Genomic DNA, 10,592 nt, shown 5'->3' on the forward strand with positions numbered 1-10,592 from the left:
TTCATTCAACTCTTGGAGAACGTTCTCTCCAAACAGAACATTTAGAGGGAACGTTCCCCTAACACTACAACCTTCATACAACCTTCACAGAACGTTCTCTTTTGGTTCCTAGAACGCTATCCAAATGTTACTATTCTACAACCTTCATACAACTTTTAGAGAACGTTCTCTCCAAACAGAACGTTTAGAGGGAACGTTCCTCTAACACTACAACCTTCATACAACCTTCATAGAACGTCCTCTGTATGTATGTATGTATGTATATATATATATATATATATATATATATATATATATATATATATATATATATATCTAAACATATAAATAACTAATATTGTTTTAAACTGTGCACATACTCGCAGTCTTAGATAAAAGAATAGAAAAAACAAACTGAATAGAATTAAACGTTTGATTTGCTATTACCAGTTCAAATTCCTCCCAAGTCAAGGGGCTGACATACCCCTGACGTACCCCTGGGCAGGGCACCCAATCCCTGATCATTGTTAACTGGACTCTCTAAATGTACTGGTTAAATAACCTTAAGCTTCTACAACAACGACCACAGAACACCATGCAGTCCAAACCCAAATTTTGTAAAAAAAACAAAAAACACTAATGACAAAATAACATTTAGTTATCAGAAATAGTTGTGTGCCCCTCCCTGACTACAGAGGAGGTTCAAACGCCTCCTTTGTGTGCAGGAGCATGTGTGTGTTTCTCTTTCAGTTTGAACCACTTCTATCAGGGTTTTTCTACTTATTTATATTTCAAAATAAAAAAGGAAAGAGGGCGAATAAACACACACAGACACACACAGACAGAGAGAGAGAGAGAGAGAGGAGCAGTAGCTGCCTGCTGGCGTCTCCATCCGGGCTCGGCTGTTTTCCCTTTAATATTCCCAGTCATTGACAGGGAGGTCACGTCCACAGAACACACACGGATGCATAAATCAGACAGGATGTGTTTACAGTGACGCCTGCCGCGGCTTTGTCACACTCCATCAGCGTGAAGAGTGAAGCCTCAGGTGGGAAAGAGGAAGAGGGATGTAAAGACAGGAAGTGGATTCCACCGTATTCCCAGTCATAATCTGATCGTTTGACAGGCGGCGGGACGTGTTGTGTATGAATAAATGTGTATATTTGTGCAGGTGCAGGGAACATGAAGTATTGATGATGTATAGGAACAGGCGTAATGACAGATGATTCATTGTAATTTACCCTTTTACAATAATAACAACAACACCACAAACTTAATCTGTGGTTATCCGAGTTAGGGTTAGTAGATTACTGACACCTATAATACAGTTAATCTTCACATACATTGTCTTTTAACACAAAGGTAAAGGACCAAAAGCAAATGTCCAACAACATACACCCAAAACATCCTGTGCAATAAAGGAAAACCTACTTTTACCAAACTTTCTGCTGATGTGCTGAAACTACTGATTCATAATTTGTGGATTTATTTCATAAAAGGTATTTTCAGGTTTCCCGATTCTCAAATGTGAGAATGTGCTGCTTTTATATGACAGTAAATAGAATATGATTGAAGTCATTTTTTAAAAGCTTAAGTGAAGCCGTTTTCTCTGCTGAGATGAATCATAATTTGTCATAATGGTCAGACATTCATAGGCTAAATAATCCAAGAATGATCATGATATCATGACATTTTATGCAATGATAGATGACCTGTATTATTTGAGCAGTTTTGTTGTGTTGTTGGTTATTTCAACATCATTATTTGCCACATTATAGTTATTTGACTTAAACGTTCAGGCTGTGTGAAAAGAAACCTCAGAATAACTTTGTATTGTTTCAAAAATGCAACGTAAAAGATCCAAAACTTTTAATCCTGGCCACAAGCAAACTTCACAGGTGCTTCATCAAGTGTTTTTTCTTACTTCTACATTATTTACTACAATTCACTGGATTATATGAATTGTTGTTTTTATTACCCCAGAATGAGCCTTTTATTTACATCATGTTTTTACAGTAGTTCACAAAGGAACTAAAAAAACTAAACCTACTGTATCTTGAGTTTTGATGCTAACTGAAGGCTACAGAAGTTCTTTAAACACACTTGGTCACCACTAAAGGCTGCTGAAATTCACAAACTGCACCCTCATGTGACAATGTTTTCAACAAAATGGACATTTTTTTTACATTATATGATATAATAATATATATTATATATATTATATTATATTTAAAGTGGCACACTACACTTTTAATGGTTTACAGATGATGCTGATTCATAAATATACAAACAGACATACTGTATATGGTGGTTGCTAAGCAACAGAATGTATGGACGTTGCTCTTCGTTTTACGATGAAACGCTTTAAATACATTTTACTGTCAGCTGTTGGGAGGCATCAAACTCCACTTCTGTGAGTTCAGACTTTTATTTATATGTTTGTGAGGTCCAGAAAAAAAACGTACAAACGCGTATTTGTGGGGGTTAGAATTGGATTGTGGCTTAAGTTAAGGCACTTAGTTGTGATGGTTAAGGGTTAGAGTAAGGCTTTAGGGGATGTCAGATATGAAAAGTAGTGTGTGTATATACTTGAATTTACAGTATTGTGAGGACATTTTTCCAGGGTTAAGACCTGGTTTTAGGGTTAGGGTTAGAGTTAAGGGTTAAGGTAAGGCACTTAGTTGTGAGGGTTAAGGTTAGGGTAGGGGTGCTAGAGAATGTATGATGTCTCGTGTGTGTCCTCACTAAGATATAAAGACATGTGTGTGTGTACATGTATAACAGAGTGAGGCAGCTTTTTAAATTGGCTCTTTGATGGTTGCTGCATCTCACTGGAGGGCATCAGCAGCAACACACACACACGTGAGATAATCCCACTTTTGTTTATTAGCTTCATGATAAACATGTGAAGCCTTATATGCTGCTGCTGCTGCTGCTGCTGCTGCTGCTGACCCCACATTTGAATAATAAGCAGTGTGATCAAAACGAGCTGGAAAATGAGATCGATGCATCGCCTCTGCCGGAGTTTCTGTCAAATTGACAAACGGACAAGAATGAATCACAAGTTTTGACATGATGAGCGATGCATAATGTGATGGAGCGGCCCATGCATTATTCACGGGGGGGGGGGGGGGGGTTATCGATCGAGTTACAATGCAACTGCCCCGTTATCAGCGTATTAAGCATGAGGGCAGATGCTCTGACTCCTCTCCTCTGCATTCACGGAGCAACATTGTTTGGTGTTTATGAATCACAACATCGACGCAGTGTTGATATTTACATGTGCGAGCAGAAGAGGCTGCTGCCATTTACAGAGAGAGAGGGAGAGTGAAAGAGTCTGGAGTCTCAGTGGGGCGACATTGAGGCCCACAGTCACGAACACAGAAACTTCTAAGCCCCCCTCGTCTCTCCGGCGTCTTCGCTCTGAAGCCCGCGATATAAAACCTCCTGCTCCTCTATCACCTCCATCCCAGGCTTCACCGCGTAAACCCTCTCCCTCCTCAGTCCTGATCCCAGTTCTGTCCCGGGAACATTCATGGACTTTTCTCCTCAGCCTCCATCCTCTGACTGTTCCTGTCACTGTGTGTCAACCACAACACACATCTACACACATCTACACACTTCTACACACACACAGAGGAGACACCGCAGGAGTGTAAATCTCTGTTGCTCATGATCATCATTCTGCTCTGTCTCCAACTGTTTCAGCAAAAGGAATTCAGTGTGGAGGCTACACATTATTAAAGAAGTGAAAGTTCCAGTGTGTGCAGGGATATTTAACATATATATATATATATACAGTATATAGAGCTATAGTAAGAATTTTTAAAGGTCATGACCTCGTGTTTTTGACTGGGAAACAAAAAAACGCTCAAAGCTTTTTGTTCCATCGTAAATGTTAGACAACGAGAATCCGCTGGACGTGTCGCGACCATCAAGGCTAAATGGACTGTGACGCGTGCAGAAAAACAAAAGTCATCTTCAAGTCAAGTTTACTAAGATTGATAAAGGATATTAATAGTGTTAAAGTGCCGGTCAACGGAAAAGTACAGAGCCAAACTAAAAAACTACCATGAGCACGTGAACGGGTGAATTTATCAGTGAAACTGCTTCAGAAATCAGAAATATACATTAAACGTCAAGGTTTTAGCTCCTACATGTAGCTTGAAGGTTGTGGGTTTGATTCCTGACTGCGCTAGTGTTTTAAGCTACGCGCCGATATGTCCTCGGGCAAGACACTTAAACCCACGATGCTCCTGAAGGCTGCAGCGTGTGAATGGATATGAAAGAAGAGGAATAGAAACATGTGTGAATGGGTGTGAATGGGTGTAAAAGTGTTGAGTGGTCATCAAGACCAGAAAAGCGTAATATAAAGACAAACCATTCACCATTTAATTTGAATGAACTCAATTACTGTCTATTTTCTTGTCTTGTGTGTCCCTGACCTCTTGTAAAAGAGATTTACCTGGTCACACTATATAACATAAAGAAACTCATGTTACATTTGCCAACTTGTATATTTAGATTATTTAGATTCAAGCGTCAAGCACACAGTTATTTAATGTACTGTTATTATGGACACAAATGTGGCAACAGCTCAGTGAATTTAACTAAACATTAGTGAAACATACTCTTCTTCTGCCTTTAGAGGGCGCCACAGCAAAATAAGACCACAACAAAAACCTCTAGACACGAGAAACAAACACTAGACTCCGCCGTTTTGTGTCATGTGCACGTTTCTACGGTGACACACAAGCGCGTTGTTTTGAAGCTGACAATGCGAAAGAAAAAAAAGTAGAGGAACATCCTGCCTGGTCTGCACAGGCCACCGTAGTTCCCAGAAGTGCTTCGGAAAAGGAGGCGTGAGCAAAGGAGGAGGAGGAGTCTGCAGTCTCACCATTAGAGGGCACTATTTCTTATACATTGCACATTGTTGTGGGAATATAATTCCAAACTTTGTTGACATCACAACATTCAAAGGTTCCTCCAGACTCTAATCAAAATGGAACGCACCCCACTCGCTCAGTGCCATTTTGAGGCAGAACTTTTCAGTTTCTCAAATCAGTTGATTACTTTTCAGTTGACTTCTCTCTTTGTTGTGTGTTGTGTAACTTTAATGGGACTTCTTTACTTTTGTAATCAGATTACAACAGATTATGCCCTGAATGATGCTCGTGTAAACGCAGTCAAATCACCAGGAACTTATTTTTAAAAGAGAGAAACTGACCTGATGATGCTGATGATGGTGATTGTTGATGTAAAGGCTGAACTCTGGCCTCCATGTTGGCGCCTCATCACTTTCATCGTCGTCTTTCCTTCTTTCTGTGGTGCTCCAGTGCGACCTAGTGGTCACCCGCTGAACTGCAGCCTGTCAACACACAACAATCACACACCATGAAGAGACGCCTATTTCTTATAATCGAGGATATTTATAAAATGTACAAGAATTACGCGGCTAAATTGTTTTAAAAGAACACATTTATGTCCAGGAAACATGAGAAGGTTAAATATGTCATTTCAAAAACACATATTTTAACAATTTCCACTGAAAAAAACTAATCAGATGAAATACAACGTAATACATCCCTGAAATATTAGACATTTGAATGAATTCTATTATAATGTACATATTGGCATAAGTTAAGAACATAAAGAGAAACTGAATTTATAATTTTCAGACAACAATAAAGGATTATTATCACATATTTCAAGTCATCTCCCTTTATTTGAACACAATGGTGGATTTGTTTTTGTAGTTTTAAGACTTAGACGTCTTTTAACATCCTTTATATGGTTTATATATTTATATTATATATTATATATATTTAGCAACATAATGTGAGATAAAAGGGTTCCAGTCTCCACTTAAAATAACACCTAAAATACATGGTAGCAAATGAATTAATAAATACCTTATAAAAAACAAGTTAAATTAATATAGCATGAGTACAAAAATAAATGGATAGAGTGCATATACAGTATATATGGATATCTGAGACACTTCCCAATAAAATCCTTATGAAGTGTGAGTTCATGCTTTTAAACTCTCAGGATGATAAAGAAAGACTGAAAATGAATAGAATAAATAAACCCAAGAATGTAAAGACTGACGTCGTTAATCTAAGTCAAAGATTACAGATTGTGAGTCAAACTCATTTTTAGTTCAACACTTGTTTTCCTTTATTTTACAGGATATGAAGTATCTTTTTTACAGAACATTTGAACAGCCTGAAATTTCCTGAAACTTTTTGAAATGTTCACAAATTCTTCCTGAGAGCCCAGATTGGACCCACTGATGGGCCGGTTCTGGCCTGCGGGCCATACGTTGGACACCTGTGATATTCTAAGTGAGTCATTTCCAAATCTAAACCTAAATGATCAGCTTTATCAACAAAAACTCTTGTGTCCAAACCAGGACTTGGTGTGACAGAAGCCAGAATTTAGCAGAACTGTCTGTCAGAGCTGCAACTATAACAATTATATTCATAATCCATTCAAATGTCCCGTATTTCCTCATCATTTGGTCCATAAAATGTCAGAAAACGTTAAAAAACGTTGTTCAGCGTTTGTCAAACCTGGAAACGACGACGTTCTTGAATGTCTTGATTGAGTTGTAATGATTTCTTTGTTAATATGGAGAAAATATTTACATTTAAGAAGCTGAAACAATCAGAAATCTTGTTTTAATCATGAAATCGATGATCAGAATAGTTGACGATTCATTTGGTAATGGATTAATAATCGATTCATCGAGTAATTGTTTCCGCTCTACTGTCTGGGTACACTTATACTTGGCAGCTGAACAACCATGCTTTTATTTTGGGAATAATAATCAAAACATGTATTTCTTGTTTAGATTTGCTACAGATGTTCCAACAAAAACAAAAAGGCTTTAAATCAGGTTAAAAGGAGAGAATCTTCAGCCTCCTCCATCACCAAAAATCACCAAAAATTACGAGGAAACGGAAATGAAATGAAGCAAATGAGGAGGAAAGTGTGTGTGTGTGTGCGCGCGCTTGTACTATGCCGATACATCGTATGTCAAAAGCCCTGCAGGACAACAAAACCACGAGCGAGCCTGCAGACGTCCAGACTGTCAGGACATCTGTCATCGCTGACAGTCATGCACCACCCTCACCCTGCCATGTGTGTGTGTGTGTGTGTGTGTGAGGGAGAGGAGAGGAGAAGAGAGGGATGAATGGGTGAATCTCTGGCACTGGCTCATTCCAGAGAACATGAGAAGAGAACAGCCGTGTCTCTGAAACATTCATGTCTGATACAAATCTCTGTGCCAGTTTTTCTATTATTATTCTTTGGATCTTAAGTGTTGTTGTTGCCATGTTAACAAACATGATACAAAGTAACTTTGTGGAAACTTTATTAAGCACTTTTGTTTTGTTGATGTTATCTTTTTATTGTCGTATTGTTATTGTTTTTCTATATTATTTACTTTCACACATGTGTAAAAGCATGTTTCTTATATACAGTATTACCTTCATATTTAATGTCTTCACTGCCCTAATTACAATGTAAATTTCCTCCTAATAAAGGACTCTTATCTTATCTTAAATCAACATTCAAAAATACTTAAATAAAACTACTCAAGCAAAGATGTTCCTAATAATATGTCATTTTATTTTGAAAATATTAAACTAGATCTTATAGATTTGATGTATGTTTGATTCCAGTGTGGAAGGATGCATGTGTGGCATTCAGACACTAGGGGGAGCAGTTTGCACACACTTGAAGCATCAAAGGGGTGGGGTTAAAGGGACATTTCACCGTTTTAAAACAAGACAACACACAACGGTGTCCTTTATTATAGGTTTGAATGGGCTTCATGTATATTAGTGTGTATATGTGTGTTTCTTCTGATCAGTTCATGTAATGTCTATGTGTTTTAAAGGGCAAGTACGCCATTTTTCTCTGTGATTCATGTGAATGATGATGACTCAGTGTTGGTCATCTCTCTGTACATACAGTGGTGAACAGGTGTCATGATTACATCGAGAAATATTAAATATGACATACTACAGGTTAAAAGATTCATCTTTTTAATGACACTATTTTATCATATATAGGAAAAGGAGAAACCTATATTTGTTGCTATAGGAATCACAAGCATTGATATGCATTACATTTTAAAAACAATATGTTTAGGGCAGCATCAACTATTTTGAGTGTTTTTTTTAATGATTAAAACGAGTTTTTTACATTTTCAGCTTCTTAAATGTGAATATTTTCTGCTTCCTTTGCTTCATATAAGAATTAAATCATTTTGTTTCGTGGACAAAACAAGACCTTTGTGAACATCAACGTTTCAAAGTTTTGGGAAAACACTAGTCAACATTTTTATGAACCACGACTAGTTCATTTAAAGCTGAAACAGTTGATGTATTCAATGTTTACATAGCATATGTATCCTATATTGTCATATTAATGTATTATAAATGTATATTAATGTATATTATAAAGATTGTATGTATTCTAGTTTGTTCTTCCTATTGAAAGAGAGTTTTTTATTCCTTTAAACTGTTGTGTTTCCGTTTCTCTTTCATTGTAAAATGCCCTTAAGTTATTTGGTGCTATACAAATACAGCTGATGTAATCAGGTTGGATATATGAGTTTCAGGTGTGTGTGTGTGTGTGTGTGTTTAATGTAACACCACACACTGTCCTGTGTTACACTGTAATCAGGGATAATAGAGCAATAAATTACACCACGATTGAACATGTGAGAGAGCAGCAGCAGGACGATGATGATGATGACGGCAGCTGAAGAAGAACTGCAAACACAAACAGCTTCTGTATGTCGGGCGGTGCTAACTGTGAGGGACATATGTACTGTTTGTATACTCAGGCTTCAGTTTGTGTGTGTGTTTGTCATATAAATACAAGACTAAACAGTCAGCAAATAAATAAATGTATAAAAACAGTACTGAGCTAAAGTCTGAAGGTGTTGTTTTTATGTCTTATATTAACTCATTAACACATTTGTGTTTGTAACAACATTACTGGAACAACTTTGGTATTGGATCAAATATTTCATATTTATTTAATATATCCCTTAATAGGGACGGGTATCTGTCCGATACTGGATCAGATATCGGACAGATACAAACGTAATATCTGATGCAATCCAAAACTCTACTACATTCTGGCTAAGTCATGTTTGGTCTGTTTATTTCTCCTTTTTGGGGGAGAACAACATTTGTGACACAGTCGGGGAATTATGTGTTTGAAATGACTCCACACACAAATGTGTTAACAGCTTTTTAAATGGTCTAAAATATGTATTTGTATTGGACTAACATCGATAACGGTAGATACTTGAGTTTGTGATATCGATATCGGACACAAAAAGTGGTATAATCCCATTCCCTATCCCTCGATATGACTAGTGATTAAATCAGTAGACTGAAAAAGCTGCTGCCTCCTTGACTTCCATACTTGTGGTTTTTTTTTTCATGTTTATTTATTTATTTTTATTCTGCTGTGGCATGAGTTTGCAAAATATGATGTTCTTTTTCCCTATAGTGGAGAACAGTGTACAGTCATTACAGTATATATCGTATCAGTTATCGGTCCAAACACTCGTTACATATCGAGAATGGAACATTTAAATACTTCATATGTAATTGACTTTTTTTCCCACAGCAGATGTTAAACCTGTTTCTCCTGAAACATGTGTTGTTTTAAAACATGCATACATGTTTCCTGTGTTTTCTGCAGGTGTTCTCCATGACAATAAAGTCATTGAGAAATAATTAGACTCGATATGGTTATAGGCCTCATAAGACTATATATATATAGAGCTCAACAGGAGTTTGAAAGTCACCACCGCTGCAGCACTGAAGGTTTTCTGGACACTGGCGGAGGATCTGTGACTCACTGAGATGATTATGTGTTATAAGTGTTATGATATTTATAATAAACATTGCTCTACCTGGTGTTTAAACAGGTCACGCACACACCAACCCTAAAACTTCATTGAGTGACCTGGAAGATGTTTCTTACATAGTTGTATCTTTGTGATGAATGCACTAGATCAATAAATGACTTATTAATAGACACATTTATGAGACGTAAAATTGGTAGAACTTCAAGGTTGTGATATTGGTATTGTCAAAAAAATAAAGTGGTATGGAGCCGCAGAGGGTCCACCATCATTTATGAGAGAAAAACACAAGTTTTCAAATCTGAAATGATGAAAAATAAGAAAACAGATTCAATAAAAAGTGGGAAAAATAAACACAAGAATGTAAGAACCGAAGTTTATGATGATTTTTGCTTTCATTTGTCACCTTCAGAAATGTATTTTCTGTGCCGAGCATGTTAATCCAAGTGATATCAACTAAATGATCAGCTTTATCAACATCAGAAGAATTCAGAATAAGAAGCCAGAATTCTCCAGAACTGTGTGTGGACACTTTTAAATACTTTGTTAGTTGAACAACTGTGCTTTTATTTTGGGAACTGTAGAAGCATATTATAAATAAAACATGTATTTCCTGTTTTGTTCATAAAAAAAAAATCGCTCTCTCGTTTTACAAGTCTGCTGCTGCTGCTGTTATCCCGCCCCATCCTTACAGTAAAGTCAAGCGTGCAGCCTT

The sequence above is a fragment of the Solea solea genome, chromosome 17 (genome assembly GCF_958295425.1).
Source record: "Solea solea chromosome 17, fSolSol10.1, whole genome shotgun sequence".
NCBI classification, from domain to species: Eukaryota; Metazoa; Chordata; class Actinopteri; order Pleuronectiformes; family Soleidae; genus Solea; species Solea solea.